The sequence below is a fragment of the Lissotriton helveticus genome, chromosome 10, assembly GCF_964261635.1.
Source record: "Lissotriton helveticus chromosome 10, aLisHel1.1, whole genome shotgun sequence".
NCBI classification, from domain to species: domain Eukaryota; kingdom Metazoa; phylum Chordata; class Amphibia; order Caudata; family Salamandridae; genus Lissotriton; species Lissotriton helveticus.
This window is the reverse complement of record NC_136071.1, coordinates 136180614-136206018: the sequence shown is the minus strand read 5'-3', so window position 1 is coordinate 136206018 and position 25405 is coordinate 136180614. Positions and strand designations below refer to the sequence as shown.

Sequence of the window (25405 nt, the reverse complement as noted above, 5' to 3'; positions counted from 1 at the left end):
CTCTCTCCTCTCTCCCCCACTCTCTCTCCTCTCTCTCCCTCTCTTTACCCTCTCCCTCTCCCTGCTCTCCTTTTTCTCCCTCTTCCCATCTCCCACTCAGCACCACCACAGCATCACTCAGCACCACCACAGCACCACTCAGCACCACCACAGCACCACTCAGCACCACCACAGCACCACTCGACACCACCACAGCACCACTCGACACCACCACAGCATCACTCAGCACCACCACAGCACCACTCAGTGCCAACACAGAACCACCACAGCACCACACTGAACTACCACAGCACCACTCTCCACCACCACAGCACCACTCTGCACCACCACAGCACCACCACAGCATCACTCAGCAACACCACAGCATCACTCAGCACCACCCCAGCAACATTCAGCACCACCACAGCACCACTCAGCATCACCACATCATCACTCAGCGCCACCCCAGCATCACTCAGCACCAACACATTATCACTCAGCACCACCACATTAACACTCAGCTCCACCGCAGCATCACTCAGCACCACCACAGCACCACTCAACACCACCCCAGAATCACTCAGCACCACCACAGCATCACTCAGCGCAAACACAGCATCACTCAGCGCAACGACAGCATCACTCAGCGTAACAGCATCACTCAGCGCAACCACAGCATCACTCAGCGCAACCACAGCATCACTCAGCGCAATCACAGCATCAGTCAGCGCAACCACAGCATCACTCAGCGCAACCACAGCATCACTCAGCGCAACCACAGCATCACTGGTTCAAATATGTTCTTTCAATGTTTCAAGCTGTTTTCAAGCTTTCAAGCTTTATTACAAATCACAAAAAGATGTTAATATTTCACTTTTGTTCTTGGATTTTCGTCATAATAAAAAACACTGAACATAAACTTCACAAAAGTTATTTACAAAACTTAAAGCTATTGACATTACAAATTAAATTAATTATTTAAGTATTAATTATTTAAAAACATTAAAATCCATTGTTATTTGTAATACCAATACATCTAAGTCACGTAAATACAAAACATGTTGCATTACAAATGCTATAGGTGTCACATTTGCGAAAGTTATAACTATTGGCATTGTAACTGACAAAGCTATTAATTTAGCTATTTTCAAAAACAACACATAAATAAAAAAAAGTTATTTATAAGACAAATAGCTCAAACTTTAAAAATGCGAGACCTATTGCATTTCCAATGCTTGTCTTTCTATTCTGTTACTCTGTTTATCTCCAACATTTTCTCTTCCATCCCGTCGAAATCATTCCACTATGATTTTCCTATTGCCTGTGCAATATTTCTCTCCCTTTTTCTGCTCTTTTTCTGCTATCTGCTTTGCATTTCCTTCGTCCATTTTCTCACCCTCTCCATTCCCTATTTCTCCTTTCTCATTTCCTCTTTTATACCCCACCCTCTCTTTCTTATCAGCTTTCCCGCTGACCTTGTCCTTATAGCCCCTCATGATTTCTTTCCTTCACACTTTCTCACTGTGTCCCTTGATTGGCTCTTCCAGTGATTCTTATCTATCACTATGCTCTTCATCAATCCCGTATAGACCTGGAGCCTGGGTCGCTCGTTTTGAGCTCTTATTGCCCTTCTTCCTCATACTCTCCCAGAACCCCTAGCCTCAAAGGTTGTATTTGTTTACTTCAGAGTCTTCACTGGTGTCCCTAGAGAGGCCAGATGGTGCCAGTTCCCCAGTGCTTTTTTGTCCTGGCTCCCGTAGTGCCCACCACCACAGCTGCTCAATGTATTGGGTGACAACACAGAAAAAACACTGCACCTTGCCACACACACTAAATTGTCCAACTACATTTTGCCTCCTTCTTCTGTTCTCCCACTGTTCTACCTCATCGTCCTTGGATTTAGGTAAGAGTGTTTGTTCCTGGATACATTATTAAATAGATCAGAACCATAAAAGATCAATGGGTTTTCAAAATATTTAAATTTTAACATTGTTAATATAATATTCCATCAACACAAGTAAAATTCAAAGTGGTGAACGTCAATAAGAAACACTATTTACAAGGAGAATAAAGCAAATTAAAAAGTTTTAGGGAAAAAGCCAAGACCTAATTGCATCAAGCAGAATAGGATATGCCACCAAATACTTAGATCCATTCTAATATTATAAAGAGAGAGCCCAAACCTTTGAGGTGGGTAATCTCAGTAACCACAGCACCAATCACAACACCCAATACAGCGTTGGAAAGGGCAGTTGCAGCAGAAGGACATAGGCTATGCAGACGGCCACAATAACCCTTCCGAACCACCTGCTCTCTAAAACACTTCCTGAGTGTTGAAATTGTCTTAATGTTGACATTTAGTTTGAGTTTTTGCTGTTTAACTCTGTGACTTGATGAGGATTGCGTAACGAGAAGTGAACATTTCCTTAACAAACCAAATGGTGTTCATGCAAAATCACACATCGCTGCAAGCAGGATTCAAACCTGCGCTGGGAAACCCCATTGGATATCGAGTCCAACGCCTTAACCACCCGGCCATCGCAGCTCCATGAGTACGATGTCACTGTTGTCGTATATGAGCCATGCGCTGCTCACGTCAGACCGAGACCTAAAAAATAAAGTAACGGAAGGACGGGGCAGGTACCAGCAGTGCTCTGTTGCCCTCACTTATTTCGCATTCTTTCATACAATTAATAAAAATAGCAACACGTATCACTCAAAGTGAGTGACAGGGCACAGATGAGCAGTAATCAATCACTGCGCATTTCTACCCTCTTTTCCCTATATTACGTACGGCGCTGGGACCGGGCCCTTAAGTGTACTCAGAAAGAGTCAAAAGCCTAAACAAGACACGCTACATAAAAAACATTACTCTTTTCGTGACTCGTCAAGATCATGCAGGACAGGTCCAGACTACGAACCCTTCCGAACCACCTGCTCTCTAAAACACTTCCTGAGTGTTGAAATTGTCTTAATGTTTACATTTAGTTTGAATGTTTGCTGTTAAACTCTGTGACTTGATGAGGATTGACTAACGAGAAGTGAACATTTTCTTAACAAACCAAATGGTGTTCATGCAAAATCACACGACGCTGCAAGCAGGATTCGAACATGCGCAGGGAAACCCCATTGGATTTCGAGTCCAGAGCCTTAACAGGAGTCTGCATACATCGGGCCCACTCATCGTTCAGTTTTGCCAAAAGTGCATCCACTCCTCCTTCTCTTATCTCCCTCTTGCTTTCTGTCTCTTCCTTTCCATTATTTCTAAGCATCCTATCTTTTCTTCATTCTCATCCTATCCTTTTTTAGGTCTCGCCTGCCGATGCGCTTGCGCATTCGAGCTGGCGAGAGATATAGGGGCTTATCCAGAGTTTAACCAAACTAGCGATTTGATGCAGTGCACGTGCGCTTTTAGGTCAATGCGCAAGCGCAATGACTTAAAATGCGCGTGCACAGCATCAAATCGCCAGCCATCTGTTCCCCAGCTTGGTGCCGCCAGCAGCTCTCCCCGCTCCGCTCCGCTCCCTGCTGCATCAAAGGCTTTCACGGCCGGCCGGCCGTGCTTTCAGTTTCACGGCCGCCAGGCCGTGTCTCCTTTTATTTTAACTTTTTTTTTTTTTTTTTTGCATTTTTTAGTTACCGCTGGTTCTATCCATTCCACCTCTCTCCCTTTCCTTTCTTCGGCGCAACTGGAAGCTTGGCTGATGATATATTAATCAGTACATTTAGGTAATATACCCAATTTTCACTGCCCGTTTCGGTACAATTGTCAATTTTAAGCAATGTACCTCCGCTATCAAACACTAATAGGGGCTGACTTTATTCACACATATTGGCACCTAATCGCCAGTTTTAGTTAATGACCAGTATGAGACAAAGAGTCTTTCACCACTCATATAGTCTTTCCTCACTTTTTGCCGCTCTTTTGATTTAACACAATTGCGGTTGACGCTCCAGCTCTTACGTATGTCCTCAACCAATGAGCTTTCAGAGACTTCCATTTTATTCACTTCCTGGTTCCGGCCCTCACTCGTCCACTACCTGGTACCGAGTGATTTGTCGTGGGGCTGCAACTTTGCTGTATACTTTATGAAGGTAAGATTCACTGTGTCTTGCGCTGTAATTTTGATTGTTGCGTCACTATTAGTGAAAACCTGAGCCAAACACCATGTATTTGATGTTGTGAACACGCGCTACCCACTCGGGAGTAACATGGTTTTAGCAGTGGTTTGCTCACGATTTTCTGAAGACAAGTTGTCGTTTTTTGGTGTAATGGGGACAACACAACAAAAGGTCTGTTATGCATAAAAAAGAAGGTAGAAGTAAAGCCAAGCAAATGCATTCCTATTTGTGAGAGCAATAGCAAGCTGTGGCGTGGATTTTATTTTTTTTTTTACCATCTTTTCGTTTGCTTTTCAAAGAACTGAGCTTGAAAGTATCGCATGTTGCTTCTGTTATGTATTATTCAATTACGGCTTTCTTGCATGGTAACTAATTTCTGTATTGTCTTCATAAGTATTTCTTTATCCACTTTCGTAGAAAATATACTTCTGCATATAACTAAAGAGAATCTTATTAATTTCTCTTGCATCAAAAACAATAGTTATGTGTACGTTGCGGCTAGTTTGTTTATTTCCCCTCTTTTCAACTGTGATTTCTTACTGTAACCTCATAGGCCAGTACTTAACCTCATTGGAGGGATACCATGTAGAAAACGAACATTTTGAAACTCAAAGGCATATAGACTGTGCACCTTAAAATCTGATTCCTGTCTTGCAATTAAGACCATTCAAAGCTATAAATGGACTGCCATGAATTGGTATGCTGCACCCGGTTCTCACTCTCTCCTCCAATATCCCTCTCACTGCTCTCCTCTCTCTTTCTCTCTCACTCCAATCCCTCTCCTCTCCCTCCATCCCTCTCGTCCTCCCTCTCTCTCCCTCCCCTCACTCTCTCACTCTCCCTCTCTCCGTCTACCTCTCTCCCTTTCCCTCACTTCCCTCTCCCTCTCCCCTCTCTCCTCTCTCCTCTCTAACCCTCTCCCTCTCTCTCTCCCCCTCTCTCTCCTCTCTCCCTCTCTTTACCTTCCCCCTGCCCTCCTTTTTCTCCCTCTCCCCATCTCCCCCTCTGCCTGCTCTCCTCTCTCTCTCCCTCTCTCCCTCCCCTCTCTCTCCCCTCTGTCCTTCGCTCTCGTCCTCCCCCTCTCTTCTTACCCTCCCTCTCTCCCTCTTCCCTCTCTCCCTTTTCCCTCTCTCCCTTTCCCTCACTTCCCTCTCCCTCTCTCCCTTTCCCTCTCTTCCCTCTCCTCTCCCCGTCTGTCTCTCTCTCCTCTCTCCCCCACTCTCTCTCCTCTCTCTCCCTCTCTTTACCCTCTCCCTCTCCCTGCTCTCCTTTTTCTCCCTCTTCCCATCTCCCACTCAGCACCACCACAGCATCACTCAGCACCACCACAGCACCACTCAGCACCACCACAGCACCACTCAGCACCACCACAGCACCACTCGACACCACCACAGCACCACTCGACACCACCACAGCATCACTCAGCACCACCACAGCACCACTCAGTGCCAACACAGAACCACCACAGCACCACACTGAACTACCACAGCACCACTCTCCACCACCACAGCACCACTCTGCACCACCACAGCACCACCACAGCATCACTCAGCAACACCACAGCATCACTCAGCACCACCCCAGCAACATTCAGCACCACCACAGCACCACTCAGCATCACCACATCATCACTCAGCGCCACCCCAGCATCACTCAGCACCAACACATTATCACTCAGCACCACCACATTAACACTCAGCTCCACCGCAGCATCACTCAGCACCACCACAGCACCACTCAACACCACCCCAGAATCACTCAGCACCACCACAGCATCACTCAGCGCAAACACAGCATCACTCAGCGCAACAACAGCATCACTCAGCGTAACAGCATCACTCAGCGCAACCACAGCATCACTCAGCGCAACCACAGCATCACTCAGCGCAATCACAGCATCAGTCAGCGCAACCACAGCATCACTCAGCGCAACCACAGCATCACTCAGCGCAACCACAGCATCACTGGTTCAAATATGTTCTTTCAATGTTTCAAGCTGTTTTCAAGCTTTCAAGCTTTATTACAAATCACAAAAAGATGTTAATATTTCACTTTTGTTCTTGGATTTTCGTCATAATAAAAAACACTGAACATAAACTTCACAAAAGTTATTTACAAAACTTAAAGCTATTGACATTACAAATTAAATTAATTATTTAAGTATTAATTATTTAAAAACATTAAAATCCATTGTTATTTGTAATACCAATACATCTAAGTCACGTAAATACAAAACATGTTGCATTACAAATGCTATAGGTGTCACATTTGCGAAAGTTATAACTATTGGCATTGTAACTGACAAAGCTATTAATTTAGCTATTTTCAAAAACAACACATAAATAAAAAAAAGTTATTTATAAGACAAATAGCTCAAACTTTAAAAATGCGAGACCTATTGCATTTCCAATGCTTGTCTTTCTATTCTGTTACTCTGTTTATCTCCAACATTTTCTCTTCCATCCCGTCGAAATCATTCCACTATGATTTTCCTATTGCCTGTGCAATATTTCTCTCCCTTTTTCTGCTCTTTTTCTGCTATCTGCTTTGCATTTCCTTCGTCCATTTTCTCACCCTCTCCATTCCCTATTTCTCCTTTCTCATTTCCTCTTTTATACCCCACCCTCTCTTTCTTATCAGCTTTCCCGCTGACCTTGTCCTTATAGCCCCTCATGATTTCTTTCCTTCACACTTTCTCACTGTGTCCCTTGATTGGCTCTTCCAGTGATTCTTATCTATCACTATGCTCTTCATCAATCCCGTATAGACCTGGAGCCTGGGTCGCTCGTTTTGAGCTCTTATTGCCCTTCTTCCTCATACTCTCCCAGAACCCCTAGCCTCAAAGGTTGTATTTGTTTACTTCAGAGTCTTCACTGGTGTCCCTAGAGAGGCCAGATGGTGCCAGTTCCCCAGTGCTTTTTTGTCCTGGCTCCCGTAGTGCCCACCACCACAGCTGCTCAATGTATTGGGTGACAACACAGAAAAAACACTGCACCTTGCCACACACACTAAATTGTCCAACTACATTTTGCCTCCTTCTTCTGTTCTCCCACTGTTCTACCTCATCGTCCTTGGATTTAGGTAAGAGTGTTTGTTCCTGGATACATTATTAAATAGATCAGAACCATAAAAGATCAATGGGTTTTCAAAATATTTAAATTTTAACATTGTTAATATAATATTCCATCAACACAAGTAAAATTCAAAGTGGTGAACGTCAATAAGAAACACTATTTACAAGGAGAATAAAGCAAATTAAAAAGTTTTAGGGAAAAAGCCAAGACCTAATTGCATCAAGCAGAATAGGATATGCCACCAAATACTTAGATCCATTCTAATATTATAAAGAGAGAGCCCAAACCTTTGAGGTGGGTAATCTCAGTAACCACAGCACCAATCACAACACCCAATACAGCGTTGGAAAGGGCAGTTGCAGCAGAAGGACATAGGCTATGCAGACGGCCACAATAAATATATTTTTTTTTGCAGAGTGTTATATAGCGCGAACTTGACCCGAACTGAATCAGGTATCAGAGTGCTTTACATAGCACCAGTTACATTAGATGAGCACACACATTAATTGTTGTTAGACACGGGGAGATTAAGTGATTTGCCCCGAATCACAGGATGTTTGGCGTAGTTACCAAGACTCGAACCCAGATCCCCAGGTCCGAGGTCGAGCGCCTTAGCCGTTATGCCAACTCCTCTATACATTTAAAAGGTAAAAGAACCGTGCCAGCAAAGTTGTCCCTTGTGGGCGTGTCTGCGTTGTGCTGTGGGCGTGGGCTGGGGGTGTGACTAACGCTGGGGGCGTGTGGTACGGCCATCACATAGTGGGCTGTGGGCATGTGCTGGGGGCATGACAAATGCTGGGGGCGTGACAAACGCTGGGGGCGTGTGTCCGCCCTTCATGCCATGTGAGTCGTACATACAAGCGCCAATTACGTTGCTGCGCCGCATCAAGGGGCACGCTGGGGGCGTGAGAAACGCTGGGGGGCGTGTGTCCGGCCTTCATGCCATGTGAACGCACTTGCGCGCATCAAGGGGCACGCTGGGGGCGTGAGAAACGCTGGGGGCGTGTGCTACGTTCCGCCCTTCATGCCATGTGGGTCGTACATTAATCAGAAGATCGTCTGCTGTGGCCCTGTGCTGGGGGAGTGACAAACGCGTTCACCTGGAGGCCTGGTAAGTAACGTTACTACAGCCTTTCCTGAGCGTTGTTACTGAACTCTCTCATTCAACGAAATTACACGCGCTTGCTATCATCAACCAGGACTCTAGCCGGGCTCAGGCGGCGGATCAGTACACTAATTACACGCGCCTGATAACATCAACCAGGGCTGCAGCTGGGCCTCAAGCGGGGGAACACGCGCCAGCTAACATCAAACAGGCCTGCATCTGGGCCTCAAGCGGGGGACCACGCAAATGAGCGTGTCTGCGGGGGCAATTACTGCAGTCTCTCCTACTCGCTGTCACTCAACTCTCTCATTAAACGGAGAGATTTTAAAATAAATTGCCCTTGCAAAAATACACACATTACACACATTCTATTTCATACCCGGACAACGTCGGGACGGGCTGCTAGTATTTTATAAACAAAGATGTTTTAACTGCACCAAGATTCAAGAAAAGTATATTCAGGTTTTATTAGTGAGATGGTAAATGTGAGCCTTAAATGTCAAATAATCAATGTATTAAGAGTTATCAGCTTAGGAAGTTTAATCCCTCACACAGAGTTGGATTTTAATTATGGAATATGGAGAAGTGGTCCATGAGCCTTAATCAATGAACCTTGATCCCGCTGAGCAGTCTGAGAAGGAAGCGCTGTCGGGGGATACGGCAGTGGCTGGTCAGAACACTGTGAGCTATTTACACTTAACTAGAGAGCTTCAAACTCTGTGCTCGCAATCCAGCACATCACACATGCACTGAACACTGACAACCAACTCACGTAAAGGGAATACTGTTGTCCTCTCCCTTCGGTGTTTCCTTTATCTAATTTTCTTCCTGTGGGTCTCCTTTACCCATTGTTTCAGTGGATTTCTCTCTTTTGCAAAGTCTTAATACTTTTCAGAAGCCTTCTTCCTTTTCCCTTTGTCTTTCACTGGCTCTCTTTTACCTTTTCACTGGCTCTCTCTTTTACCTTTGCACTCTCTTTGTGGGTTCCGGGTCTCCTCCTCCCATTTTCCTATTTGGGATCTTTTTACCCTACATTTATGGAACTCTTTCTTTCAAAAAATGTTATCACCTCCCTCTGGGCTTGTTTCTTTCACCCTTTCTGTCTCCCTGGGGCCCATACTATTGCTTCCTGAGGCCCTACTTCATCCATCTTCGCCCCATCTCTCGATCTATTTGAAGGGATTTCTTTCACTCTCTCCTAGGTTGTCTAACATTACCTTTCTCTCTTTGCTCATCTTCTCTTTATCTATCCCCTGACACCAGTCCACGCAACACAATCTACCATCTATGGCTTCTTTAATTTTCTCTACACAACATATTTTGATGATGTTCAACAGAAATAGAACGTATTGTTTGTCAGTGATCCTTCCAAAACAAAACATTCATATGCTCTCTCTCTCATGGCTTAGCTACCTTTCTCCCTCATTCTCGGGGTGTCTTGTTTGCTCTTGTGGGTCTCTTTCACTCTTTATGTGACTCTCTGGGTTTCTCAGGCTCCTTTTATACTTTCTCTTTGGGGCTTTCGTTCACCTTTTGATCTTATATTCTTTCATTCGCCAGAGTGTTTTTTTCCTAAGTGCAAATTAATACATTTTCCATAGCTCTAATCCCGTTTTCTTTCTCACATGCACACATTTGTGCTCTTTAAAGATTACTTTTTTTCTCTCTGTTTATCTATTCGCATCTCTGGGTGCTTTAAGGTTTCTCAGATTTGTGGTCTTATATTTTGCTGTTACTCTCAAACACTGTAAACGTATCTCACTCTCCTTTGGTCTGCGGAACTCTCTGATAGCCCTCTTCACATCAAGGCATCTCTTATAATAAAGTGTTTCTTTGTTCTGTATTTCTACAGTCCCAAAGGTGTTACTGTACACATTTACAAACCTCAAAAAGTTGAAACTATGACTTGGCCTAGTTGAGATTACAATTCATTAACAGCAGATCACAAAACATGCCTTCTCTTTTGATCTCACTGTATCTACTCTCTCACTTTCTCCCTCTCTCAAAATCTTTATCTTCTCTTCTTAGTTCTTGCACCCTTACTCTCTTTTTCTCTATGCCTCACTTACTCTCATTCTTTCTATTTATTGCCTTCTCATTATCTTGCTCCTCCTCTGTTTTACCTCCCACTCTCGTTCTTCACCCCTTATGCTCTGCGTCTTCTGTCACCTAATGTGTTCTCTTGCTTCTCACATTTGTTTCCCCTCATATTGTTACACTTCTCAATCACAGGTTTCCCTTCTCTCATTTTCTTGCTCTGATGGATGCGCTCTCAGCTCTAATTTAATCTTCCACTCTGTCCTTTATATTGCTCTCTGAGAGTTCTGACTTCTTTATGTGTATGCGTCTCACTTTGCACTTGAGAATGAATCTATAAAATAAGGTTAGAATCCCATACCGGAGCACTATGTTAAATAACTCGAAGGGCTACATCACCTCATGGATAGGCAGCATTCTAATATACCACTGCATATAGGTTTTAACAGCATAATGCCGTCTGAAATTCAAATTGCAGCATTTTTGCCCCTACATTCAAATATGCACTGGCCGGTGCTTTGTGTTCTTGGGTCCTTTGTACTATTCACCATGGAGAAAGGAACCTTTCTCCAGCACAAGTGCTGTTCCTAAATGGACTGCTGCGAATCTAAGCACATTTATAACAGTGTGTTTATGAGCTCTGGTATCCCCCAAAAAATGGAACAGACTTTGCACCCCAGGAGGGACTGTATGTACAGACAACAAACTCTAGTTTAATGTCAAGTAAGTGTCTAAGTTTTGAGAACAAGAACAGAAGCACTCACCTTCACTCACCCTGGAAAATCATTCTCTTCCTTAGATCTGTTTATTTCAACTTTCCACTACTGGTTCATTTTTATAAATTCTTCTTGCTTTTAGTGGAAAATATGCATATAACAATTGAGCTTGGGAGTGGTGAGCGGGGCCCGCTTTAGGGCAGTGCGAGTGGTGCGGCCGCACTTCGCCCTGACCTGGCGTGGGGCGATGTACTCAGGAGGGGCGTTGTGCTGATCAGCTTCTTACGATTTAAAAACGCCTGCTGCAAAGTTCCTTGTGCATCCAGCTTTCGGGCAGCAATAAAAATGTCAAGATAACTCTTGTGAATAATGTTCATGCTAGAGAGAAAGAGATGTCTGAGAGCGCCTAGAGGCCCGATCTGTCTAAGAGCGGCTAACGGCCCGAGCTGTCTGAAAGGGCTAGAGAACAGGGTTAGCTGATAGCGGCTAGAGGCCAGAGCTGGTCGAGGGTGCCTAGTGGCCCAAGGTGGATGACAGCAGCTAGAGGACCGAGTTGGCTGAAAGCGTCGGAGCTGAATTGAAGAGGGCTAGAGGCCAGGGCTGGCCGAGAGCTGTCAGATGCCAGTCTCAGCCCTGCTGTAACTCTGAGCACACCTGAAGATGATACGACAGATACACCCCAGACATCACCAGAAATGAAACACAGACCTTGTGCACACATGACCAGTAATGAAACACAGGCCTTGGCACATCCCAGATATCACCAGAAATGAAACACAGACCTTGTGCACACATCACCAGTAATGAAACACAGGCCTTGGCACACCCCAGACATCACCAGAGCTGAAACACAGGCCTTATGCACACCCCAGACATCACCTGAAATGAAACACACACCTGGTGCATACCCCAGACATCACCATAAATGAAACACACACCCTGTGCACACCTCAGACATCACCAGAAATGAAACACAGCATTGTGCACAACCTAGCCATCACCAGAAATGACACACATCTTGTGCACACCCCAGACATCACCAGAAATGAAACACAAGCCTTGTGCACATCCTAGACATCACCAGAAATGAAACACACATCTTGCACACACCCCAGAAATGAAACACATGCCTTGTGCACAGATCACCAGTAATGAAACACAGACATTGTGCACACCCTAGACATCACCAGAAATACAACACAAACCTAGTGCACTCCCCAGACATCATCAGAAATAAAATACACACCTTGTGCACATCCCAGACATCACCAGAATTAAAACACAGGCCTTGGCACACCCTAGACATCACCAGAAATGAAATACACACCTTGTGCACACCACAGACAATACCAGTAATTAAACACAGGCCTTGTGCACACCCCAGATGTCAGCAGAAATAAAACACACACCTTGTGCATACCCCAGACATCACCAGAAATGAAACACAGACCTGGTGCACCCCCCCAGACATCACCAGAAATGAAACACAGGCCTTGTGCACACCCCAGACATCACCAGATATGAAACATAGGCCTTGTGCACACCCCAGAAATCACTAGCGATGAAACAATCACCTTGTGCACACCCCAGATATCACCAGACATGAAACAAAGGCCTTGTGCACACATCACCAGTAATGAAACACAGGCCTTGGCACACCCCAGACATCACCAGAGCTGAAACACAGGCCTTGTGCACTCCCCAGACATCACCAGAAATTAAACACACACCCTGTGCACACCCCAGACATCACCAGAGATGAAACACAAGCCTTGTGCACATCCTAGCCATCACCAGAAATGAAACACACATCTTGTGCACACCCCAGACATCACCAGAAATGAAACAAAACACCTTGTGCACACCCCAGACATCACCAGAAATGAAACACAGGCCTTGAGCACACATCACCAGTAATGAAACACAGACCTTGTGCACACCCAAGACATCACCAGAAATACAACACAGTCCTTGGCACACCCCAGACATCACCAGAAATGAAACACACACCTTGTTCACACCACAGACATCACCAGAAATGAAACACAGGCCTTGTACACACCCTAGACATCACCAGTACTGAAACACACACCATGTGCACACCCCAGACATCACCAGAAATGACACACAGGCCTTGTGCACACCCCAGACATCACCAGAAATGAAACAAAACACCTTGTGCACACCCCAGACATCACCAGAAATGAAACACAGGCCTTGAGCACACATCACCAGTAATGAAACACAGACCTTGTGCACACCCAAGACATCACCAGAAATACAACACAGTCCTTGGCACACCCCAGACATCACCAGAAATGAAACACACACCTTGTTCACACCACAGACATCACCAGAAATGAAACACAGGCCTTGTACACACCCTAGACATCACCAGTACTGAAACACACACCATGTGCACACCCCAGACATCACCAGAAATGACACACAGGCCTTGTGCACACCCCAGACATCACCAGAAATGAAACACACACCATGTGCACACCACAGACATCATCAGAAATTAAACACAGGCATTGAGCACACATCGCCAGTAATAAAACATAGACCTTGTGCACACCCCAGACATCACCAGAAATGAAACACTGGCCTTGGCACACCCCAGACATCACCAGAAATGAAACACACACCTTGTTCACACCACAGACATCACCAGAAATGAAAAGCAGGCCTTGTGCACACCCCCACACATCACCAGAAATAAAACACACACCTTGTGCACACCCCAGACATCACCAGTAATGAAACACAAACCTTGTGCACACCACAGACATCACCAGAAATGAAACACAGGCTTTGTGCACACCCCAGATATCACCCGAAATTAAACACATACCCTGTGCACACCCCAGACATCACCAGAGATGAAACACAGGCCTTGTGCACATCCTAGCCATCACCAGAAATGAAACACACATCTTGTGCACACCCCAGATATCACCAGAAATGAAACAAAACACCTTGTGCACACCCCCGACATCACCAGAAATGAAACACAGGCCTTGAGCACACATCACCAGTAATGAAACACACGCCCTGTGCACACCCCAGACATCACCAGAGATGAAACACAGGCCTTGTGCACATCCTAGCCATCACCAGAAATGAAACACACATCTTGTGCACACCCCCACACATCACCAGAAATAAAACACACACCTTGTGCACACCCCAGACATCACCAGTAATGAAACACAAACCTTGTGCACACCACAGACATCACCAGAAATGAAACACAGGCTTTGTGCACACCCCAGATATCACCCGAAATTAAACACATACCCTGTGCACACCCCAGACATCACCAGAGATGAAACACAGGCCTTGTGCACATCCTAGCCATCACCAGAAATGAAACACACATCTTGTGCACACCCCAGATATCACCAGAAATGAAACAAAACACCTTGTGCACACCCCCGACATCACCAGAAATGAAACACAGGCCTTGAGCACACATCACCAGTAATGAAACACACGCCCTGTGCACACCCCAGACATCACCAGAGATGAAACACAGGCCTTGTGCACATCCTAGCCATCACCAGAAATGAAACACACATCTTGTGCACACCCCAGACATCACCAGAAATTAAACAAAACACCTTGTGCACACCCCAGACATCACCAGAAATGAAACACAGGCCTTGAGCACACATCACCAGTAATGAAACACAGACCTTGTGCACACCCAAGACATCACCAGAAATACAACACAGTCCTTGGCACACCCCATACATCACCAGAAATGAAGCACACTCCTTGTTCACACCACAGACATCGCCAGAAATGAAACACAGGCCTTGTACACACCCTAGACATCACCAGTAATGAAACACACACGATGTGCACACCCCAGACATCACCAGAAATGACACACAGGCCTTGTGCACACCCCAGACATCACCAGAAATGAAACACACACCATGTGCACACCACAGACATCATCAGAAATGAAACACAGGCCTTGAGCACACATCGCCAGTAATAAAACATAGACCTTGTGCACACCCCAGACATCACCAGAAATGAAACACAGGCCTTGGCACACCCCAGACATCACCAGAAATGAAACACACACCTTGTTCACACCACAGACATCGCCAGAAATGAAAAGCAGGCCTTGTGCACACCCCAAACATCACCAGAAATAAAACACACACCTTGGGCACACCCCAGACATTACCAGTAATAAAACACAGACCTTGTGCACACCACAGACATCACCAGAAATGAAACACAGGCTTTGTGCACACCCCAGATATCACCAGAAATGAAACACACACCTTGTGCACACCCCGGACATCACCAGTAATGAAACACACACCTTGTGCACACCACAGACATCACCAGAAAGGAAACACACACCTTATGCACACCACAGATATCACCAGAAATGAAACACAGGCTTTGTGCACACCCCAGACATCACCAGAAATGAAACACACTCCTTGTGCACACCACAGACATCACCAGAAATGAAACACTGGCCTTGAGCACACATCACCAGTAATGAAACACAGACCTTGTGCACAGCCCAGACATCACCAAATATGAAGATATGGAACAGAGGCCTTGTGCACACTCACCTCGCTCTCCATGTCTGTTGTATGGTCCCAAATCATAGGACTCAGTGAGTTATCCTCCTGTCCCTAGTCTAGTCACTGCCGGGCTTGACCCTGCTGCCCCATCCTATCCAAATAAAATAGAAGTTGAACATTTATTTACAAAGGAGGTGGAGCAAATCATGAGGCCATCATCATCACTGTCCCTGTAAACAAGTCACTGCAGACCCAGGAAAGAGGGGGGGGGGTTCGGCCTGAAGCAAGAACAGCCCCTTCCATATCTTTCACTTTCATTTTAAAGAAGAAACACATTTCAAGCCCTCCAATATGTTGGAATCCATAATTGGAGGAATTCTGTATTTCCCCTGAAAAATGAAAATGTCAAATTACAAGATCCCCAGTAAGAGAGAGTGAGGGGCTTTAATGCATGGCTGAATTTCTTTTTACCGTGTGTGGCAAATTGGCTGATGAAGTTCCTGTAACCCTCTGAGGGCCCCCACCCCATCCTTGATCTGGGGCTCTGACTGAAGAGAAACAATGTAAGTTGATACTTTGTTTCTCTTCAGTCGGAGTCCTGGGTCAGAGCGAGGGGCTCAGAGCAGGCTGCACGTACAGCTGCTGCTGTAGAGCCTGTCTCTGTCACAGCTCTCTGCAGATGAGCTGATGGGGCCCCTTTCATGTGCTGGACACTGGGGCCCAACCGCACCGCGGGGGCTGCGGGGGTGGGGGGAGGGGGGGGTTACGCCCCTGTGAACCACGGATGTATATTTGTGCTCGGACATGATCCCATTCATGCAGCTGTCACTAGAGTGTGCAAATGTGTGATTCAGGGGCTTTGAGATTGATGGTAGTGAGTGTGTGTCCCTGCACTGATGGTGCTTTCATACTGAACAGGATGGTTGTAGAGGTCCTGCTTAAAGGGTCATAGCATAAATGCTACTGCAATTATCATTGGTGGGTCTGAAGGTAGTTCCCCAACCCGGCCTCGAACCACCACTTCATGTATTGTTTTGCAATTGCATCAATATAGCGCTTACTACCCATGATAAGGCATCAAAGCGCTTTATCTGCGAGTAGCACGCCTCTCTGGAACCCAAAATGAGTACTGGTGAATTAGTATAGTGAAATATGAAATTAATTTGGGCGGTGGATATGATAGTCTGTTATTTGGACTGAGAAGGATAGTGGAGGGATAGAAGAGGGAAAGGTTTGCATTTATATAGCGCTTGCTACCCCTAAGAAGGTGTTGTAGCGCATTTTGGTGGGTACCACCCTGCTCCAGAAGCCTAACAGTATTAGTGGTGAGTTAGTCTAGGGAAATATGAAATTAATTTGAGCAGTGGTTAGTCTGTTATTTGGATTGAAAGGATAGTGGAGGGATGGAAGAGTTAAGGGTTTGGTTTATATAGCGCTTGCTAACCCTGATGAGGTGTTGAAGCACTTTTTGGCAAGTTGAATGCTACTCCAGAACCCAATCAGGATTAGTATAGGGAAATATTAAATTAATTTGAGGGGTGGATATGTTAGTCTGTTATTTGGATTGAAAATGAATAGTGGAGAGATAGAAGAGGGTATGGTTTGCATTTATATAATTACGATTATTTTGTTATTATTGCTTATCATTGTCTGCTTTGCTCTCTTCTTTTACCCTGTTCATGTGTAAAGTGCTTTGATACCCTCGTGGGTCATGTTCGCGCTATATAAAACTCTAAATAAATACATTGGTAGTGACGGGTAATATCCCATATTGGACTGACAAGCCACCTGGCTGAGTCCAGACAGTAATCAATGTAATCTCATCTCCATATTAGTAGTCCAGCTTTACAGATCTGATTCAGAGGGGAGGGGATATGTCACAGCAATCCGAGCTAGATCCAGGACTGGAGCTGTCAAGAGTGCAAAAGGTGCAGTGAAACCATGACCCACAGGGATCAAGGGCACAGTTCACACAATTTAGTGGCTGTTTTTTAACCCAAAACTATGGAATGCGATCCACTTTATTTGCTTGCACTAGGGCCCATTTGCCTCTTGCTATGACACTGGTTGATGTAACTCCTTGGGTGCCAAGGTTCATTTGCATATGATTGGTCCCTTTCTGTAGTGCCACTGAATAACTCAAAATAAGGGAATGGATTGCTTGCTGTTCGGCAGAAATTTCAAGTGTCTAAGATTGATTGAAGCATTTCCAACTATCATTTGCTTTGCTTTCAACACAAACTCGCACACCCCTTGTTCTAACATTGCACCCCCGCTCTATCTGCAAACATTAAGGGGCCCATTACGATGTCGAGCGGATCGCCGGCCGCCACCCATTTTCCCCCCCGCCATATTACCATGGCGGGGGGACCATGGCGGACATAAACAACATCCGCCGCTTTTCCGCCCCGGTCGCCTTGCGGCCGGGACGGAAAATGTTTAATATGGTGACGGTGTCTATTAGACACCGCCAGCCATATTATGATGGGCTTGCGGACATGCCTTTCCGTGGTGGCAATGCCGCCACGGAAAGGCATGCGAAGACTCCCTGCGGGGGTCCGTTGCAGGCCCCCTGGGACTCCGGGGGGTGCACATGGATGGTACCCCCCGCATTTCAAAGTGCAACATGGCAGGCACCGCGCAGTGCCTGTCATGTTGTGCTATGAAATGCACAACGTGCATTTTTACCATTGCGGCGGGCGGTGCTTTCAGCACCGTCTGCCGCAATGCTAAAAATACAGGATGCGCCCGCCACACTGGCGGGCGCATCCTAATGGCCAAGGCGGGACCGCCGCTCCTATGGCGGGCGGTCTCGTTTTGCACGGGGATGGCGGCGGGCAAAGTCCGCCCGCCATCCTAATGGGCCCCTAAGTTTCAGAGGATGGGCCACGAGGGGAGTGGGGAACCAGGCTAGAAGGTCTGGTTTGAGCCCACAGTTGATTGAAGCTACAGAAACCGCCTCAGACGACTTATTTGCTGTTGATAATTATTAGAACAACTTTCCAAGGTGTGAAGCAAATGTGCTCGGACAAATAAGTGTGTGGCAGTGCCACACCCTGTCAGCGTTTCATCTGCACACCCCCTGGCACGCGCCCTGCTGTAGTGGACACAAGTGCCAGGCCCTTGCGCTCCTTCAAAATGCCATCACTTTAGACAAAAGTCTTTGTTTAATGGTTGGTTCCTAACAGGAGACCACCCCAGCCCTCCTCCCCGTACCTGAAAGGATTCAGGGATCTTTGTTACGTCCATTGTACACACTGTGTACCAATGCGCAACACTATGGGACCCAGAGTGGACAGCGGGTGACCACACTGGTGTACAGTGGCTCTCATCATGCATTGAACCTCTCCCTTTAGGGATAAGTGGAAAAAACAGATTTTGTTGAATCGATGTAATATTATTCTCTGCCTCACTGATTCTGTCCAAATACAAGAACTTGATTTTTTCTCTTTTTTTATTAAACATATTCACTATTAACTATTATCAGTTTTGACCTTGGTGGTCAATATAAGTTTCTGGTAGGTATATCGACCAATCATTGTTCTACATTGCAAAAGTCCTAAAAATAGTTAGTGGGACTGTTTACAAAGCCAATGCACTACGACACCCCTTTGACTGACGTCACAACAGTGTCAAACCCTTGTGTGGCATTGCTTCCTCATTGATTGCAAAGTGTGTGTATATGTGTGGTTTTATGGTTTTGGTGAGAGGATGAAAGTGAGTGGTAGTCAATGTGTGGATGCATGGATGGATGGATAACTGAGTGAGTGTATAAATGGATAAGCCCCTGAGGGCATGATGGCTCCAGTCAGTGAGTGTATGTTGGGTGATTAGGGCATGATTGAGCCAGTCATTGAGTGTATGTTGGGTGATTAGGGCATGATTGAGCCAGTCATTGAGAGTATGTTGGGTGAATAGGAAAGGGCATGGATAGGTGGATGGGTAAAAAGTGACATATGGATGGATGAGTGAGTGAGTGCATACAGAGCCATCATTATGCCGGGGCTTTCGAATACACCATATTCGCCCCCAATTTTCCCCAGCCACTATTATGCTGTAGGTGGTCACCAAAATGTGGAGACACTACAAATGGCAATGAAGTCCCCAGCATGTCAGAGATATCTCAGAGATTACCACTACCATGGTCCCACAGGTGAGGCATATGACCACCTGTAGGCAAATATTTACCCACACTCATTTGCAACCACACAAACAAAAACGAATTCACAGACACACACAAACAAATGCACATGGACAAAATCCCTTACCTGCAAACTGGGTGATGGTGCTGAGTGGATCCCTACAGAGCATCATTTGGTCCAGGCAGTCAAAGGTGGGATGAGGCGGGAGCTGTTGGTCCCACAGCAGCATGGCAATAGATCTTTCGAGGGCCCAGGAGATGGAAGGGTGCAGCCTTTTAAGCCCAAAGAAAGCCTAGCACCAGCTTCCTATGAACATTTAGGCAATGCCCTGAATCAATCAGCTGCTTTACGAGTGGAACGTGTCCCTCACTACCCCAACATGCAATAACACAAACAGTATTTTACTGGTATTGTGGTATGCAGTTACCCTATGGCCATTCATTCCTGATGTGTTAACACTCCCTCCTTACAAGTGCTCACAAGGATAGAAAGGTGTGTTGCCCATGGACAGCAAAGAGCCTGAGTTACTAACGTAGGTCGTGGAAGGCAGGTTCTAAACTAGATTTCCAGAATATCTATTAGATACCTTTCCATGTAAGGCTATAGACACAAAATGTCAGAGTCAAAAAAAAAATAGAAAATGGTTGAAGAAAGGCAAGCTAGTAATTATCATAGTCTGTAAGCTTTCCAGGTAAGAACTTTAAAAAGGTTGGAAGACAAGAACACCGCTGACATGAATGTGGTATCCACGCTGACAGCGTTATCTTCCACGGCTGGTGCAAGGATGTCAGTTCATGGGTAGCAGAAGTGAAATCACACGCCCTTTGACCTCCACTTTCACTTGCACACACATACACACAAATTCACACATATACTCTCTCGCACACATAAACATACTCTCATCAGCAAGCATGCACACAACATGCATTTAAAACCATTTTTTACTTACCTTAGCTGCTATGGAAGGACATATTCCAGTTTATACTACTACATTTTTATTACACTATTAGTGAATAATATAAAAGCAGTGCTAGGGGTAGCAAAGGGCAAGCCAGGGGTCACAGCGCGACCCCTGGCGACTGCTAAATGACACCCATAGGCTGGTGCAAGGACCTTTGTCATCCTTTGTGACGTGGCATCGAATCCCATTAAATACATTTCCCATGAGATCTGTACCCATTGCACAGTCTTCAACTTTATACACATGAGACTACAGGCATTTAGGACACCAAATCGGAGATGAATTCCCAGCTAACATTTGTCCATTGAGTGGTGTCGACAGTGCCCACATGTCTAATCACAGGGTCTGCTGGACTCCACAGAACCAGCAGCAACAGGTAGAGTCAGCTTCCCTCCTTCCCTTCTAAAGTTAAGAACAAAGAAAAGGCATTTAGAGAGACTAATCAGCGGATTAGCTAGACAGAAAGAACCAAGCCAGAAGCCAAACATCAGGAGAAATGTCATAGTACCCACAATCTCTTGTCTACAGCTCTAGCCAAAGGTTTACTCAAGTTCTATTTTCACACACCTCAGGGGCCATGTTATCCCAGCAGTTACAGAAATCACACATGCTCAGATCTAAACCTCTAGAGCTATTTCATCAGAGAACACAGATGTCACAAGCCTCAGACCAGCAGAGCCCTCAGAAATAACACAGATGATGCAGGGTAGATGGCCCCAGCGCCTTGAGACCCTTATGGGTGATTAGTTTGTGCTTTACAAATACCAATCAATCAATCAAAGCTTTATTTCGATATAGAAAATATCTTAAAAGCACATAACAATTAGAATACAATACATTTTTGGTTTAAAAAAACGCTTCATAAATAGTTAAAAGACGAGGATAAAAAGACAATAAACCATTTACAGCTTTGAGCATAATTTTAAAAATAAAAAAAACACCTAGTGAAATTTGTCATAGGCCTTTAAGTCTAATCACCCATGCCCAGCTGAGGAATTTTGCTACCCCACAGGCCAATGTAGTGTTAGGATCAGTCCGTAGGATTCTTAAGGCAGAGACATGGCCCCTAGTCTCAAGCTGCCGACAAACAGGTTTTAGCCATTTCGGGGTTTGTTATAGACGCTGCAAACGAAAAAAAGGTGTGGAATAGTTTCTAGTGCAGCGTTACAGAACGGACAAGTGGCAAGTGTTTGGTGAGGGGGTTTCCACTTGGAAGTGCGTTCTCGAACCGGTAGGGTTCCCAATCTAAACTGGATGTATAAGGCCCTGTCTTTGGGTTTTCTGATAAAGTCCATGTAAGGTTCAAGAGAGTGTACTGTCTTGTGCAGACGAAACTCGTCTGTGAGTCTACCCAGATTTTCAGCTCTAGCATCTTGGGCATCGACCCACAACCAATATGCTCGCTTGACCTCCAGTTTAGAAACCGATGCATCGGTCTCCCATGCAGAACTAAAACCAAGAGCTGTTAGCAGCTCCTTAACCTTTGATAACCAAACAATTTTATGAGACCCCGGCATATTCATAACTTCTCTAAGGCCGTCTGCGTAGCTAACTAGCTCAGGTGTGCGCCACAGACGAGCCCAGTAGAGAAGCGGACGCAGGATTATAAGGTCTTTAATAGATCTGCGGCCAAGGTCATGTTGGAGAGGTTTGTTAGGCGTGCCCCTAGGTAGGGACAGGAGCTCCCTAAAGAAATTATTTTCAGCCACAACAAGGGAATCAACTTTATTAAAGCCCCAGAGCTCCGCTCCGTACAGTGCGCTGCCTATAGCTTCAGCGGAATAGATCTCCAGTGCAGGAGCTATGGGTCTGGATAATGAGGATCTATGCTCCCTACCGATAACGCCCACAACACGTTTATGGTTTAGGGCCAATTTTTCAATATGTGGGTTCCATTTGAGTTGATCGGATATCCTAATCCCTAAGTAGTCAAACAATTTAACATGCTCTAGTGGCTCCTCATTTAGTGTGAGCGTACGGTTTGCTTTCCTACTGGTGTTAAAGTAGAGGAGCTTTGTTTTGGAGGTGTTAATAACCAAGCCCCTTAAGTTGCAGAAGACACAAAACTGATCCAAAAGCTTTGGAGCCCCATGGGCGTCTTAGAAACCAATAGCGTGTCGTCAGCAAAAAGCATAGCGGGGACTTTAACACCAGCCAAGCTGGGGGCATCAGCGTCGATGTCAGATAGAAAGGAGACAACCCCGTTTACAAACAGAGAAAAGAGGGTTGGCGCCAGGACGCATCCTTGGCGGACACCTCTGTTTACCGGGATTTTAGCCGTTTTCTGCTCCTGAGTGCCCCACCGGATGCATGCATACGTTCCGTCGTGCATGCAGGCCAACAGGTTCAGTATGGGCAATGGAAACCCCATCTCCTGCAAAACCACCCACAGGCGCTCTCGGGGGACCAGCTTGAACGCCGTCTTCAGGTCAATAAAGGCCAGGTACAGGCCGCCTTTACCAATGGATACTGTCTTCCAATGGAGTAGTACCAGCCTAAATGCCTGGTCGACGTGCCTGTGCAAGCCCTGAAGCCTGCCTGGAATTGGGAGATGATGTTATTCTCCTCCGCCCAGGAGAGGATTCTTTCCAAAAGAACCCTGCCAACCACCTTCTGACCAGCATCGATCAAGCTGATTGGACGATAGTTGGCAGGGTCACCCCTTGGCCCCTTCTTATAAATGGGGATCACCTCAGCCCTCTTCCATGAGCTTGGGACTGGGGGCCCAAGGAGAAGGGCGTTGATCAAGAGGGAGAAGAACTTGGCCCACTGCTTGGGGCTGGCACGGAACAGATCGCCAGGGATGCCATCCTGGCCTGTGCCTTGCCTTGAACAATTTTATTAATAGCTGACTCAACCTCTATTTGTCCTATGAGATCAATGGGGATCGCAGTGGCGGACAGAGGTGGTGTATAGTATACAGAGGGCTTGCTGCTATCAAGTACCCCTGGCCCTTAATACAGCCTCCTGAAATGTTCAAACCAGTCCCTATCCGTAATATGAGTGGGTAATGGCTCGGTATCACCATCGTTTGCTCTTCTAACTAAAGCCCAAAACCGCTCGCCATTTTTGGACTGGCTAGCCTGCTTCAACTCTTCCCAATGGGAGTCATCCCAAGCCCTCTTTGCCGCCAATAGTGTTTGCCTGTACGCGGCTCGAGCTAAGCGAACCTCGGCTGCATCACGGGTTTTGATGGCCCTTATCAATTTAGATTTGGCTCCTCTACATTCTTGATTGTACCACTTGGCTGTGGATTTCCTACTCTTCGATTGACTTGACCCGCGAGAGTCAAGAAAGAGAGCAGCCATCCTGTCAATTGTCTCCACATAGACCACATCAGCCTGGGCAAGACCTAGATCGTTAATACAGACTGCAGAGAGCTTCTCCGTTTGAGCTCTTGCGATCTCCCCCAGGGCGCTGGTCTTTTGTTCATTAATGGCAAATTTTTGCCATTTAATGAATATTTTGCAGTTTGAAGGTGCAATTTCTCTGGTCGCCAGCGTTGATCTATTCGTGGGCAGGGGCTTCCCCTCAGTGATGAAGTTCCACAAGCTAAGAGATAGGGGGTTATGGTCACTATGGATAGATGGAATGACTATCATATCTTGTGATGTATTCCTATAGGTTCTGTATAGATCCCCCTATTCCTGACCCTATTCTGGTTAACAAATTAACTAGCAGCCATCCCATGATGCAGAAACCGTTATCTGATTAAGCCAGACCACGGCACAGGAGCGCGTTATCTGATTAGGTCATAACGCTTGCCATCTAATTAGACAAGCAATATTCCTCCAGCCCCTGATAAGGCATACGGAGTTCTCAAAACAAATCAAACCTATGACAACCTGGGAAAATCCCTGCGGCCATTGTTTTGATTTCTCAAAGAACTTCAGTAAAAGAATGTGCTAACGACCAGCTCGTATGACATCCTTATTGACGTATCTATGTCCATCCTTACGTCAATCTCGGCACCTTACAGGTATAAATATTACCGACATTGCCTTAAGCAAACACACGCGGTGGTGACGAGATCGGAGCAGCGAGACTTGCCGAAGCCCAGCAGAGAGCGAAGCCCACTGGCGCTGCCCCGCCTTCCTGACGCGCTGAGAACGAGACGCTGCCTTTCTCCTGCCGAGAAATCCAGCTCCGGCGCTTCCGAGCAGCCCTTGCAGGCAGCTTGGAATATCGAGACCACAGACGAGAGATACCATCCCTCAACCATCCTAGATCTCAGGTACAGAACTGAATAACCCCTTGCAGAGAATTCTTGGGTCAGTCACTTGGCAAAACAAACTTAACTCAAAACTGCTACTTTCTACTCCAGCCCACGTATTAGGCTTAGGTCAGGTACACCGGGGTAGGCGTGGTTAGAAGCCCCAGTTGAGTACGATTAGTCGAATGTATATGTGTATGTATATATTTTATCCATTTTAAATAGCATATGGCTTAGAAACCATATCAATGCTTTTACAGTATTATTTCATAATTCTGCTTTTATTGTATGCACTTTACTTAACCATAAGTATTGCGATAATATCGATCCATTTCTCTTGTACGAGAAAAGAGACTGATCAATAAACAACATCTTTTATTGAACACGCCCGTCTCTTCCTTTTCTCTACAAACTGGTGAAACTAAGAATGCACGTACTGACTGAGTAAAATAAGTTGTCTTTTGTTTTCACACGACTCTAGAGATACACTCTTG

General features: G+C 45.8%; 1 protein-coding gene and 1 non-coding gene across 2 annotated transcripts in view; one reads left to right on the top strand and one right to left on the bottom strand.

Annotated features, from left to right (window-relative positions):
• LOC144786025 (uncharacterized) overlaps positions 1–25405 on the top strand; it is a 302339-nt gene that overhangs the window by 21082 nt on the left and 255852 nt on the right.
• On the bottom strand, positions 2443–2524 carry TRNAS-CGA (transfer RNA serine (anticodon CGA)). The gene has a single exon. It is a non-coding gene; the product is annotated as a tRNA-Ser (tRNA).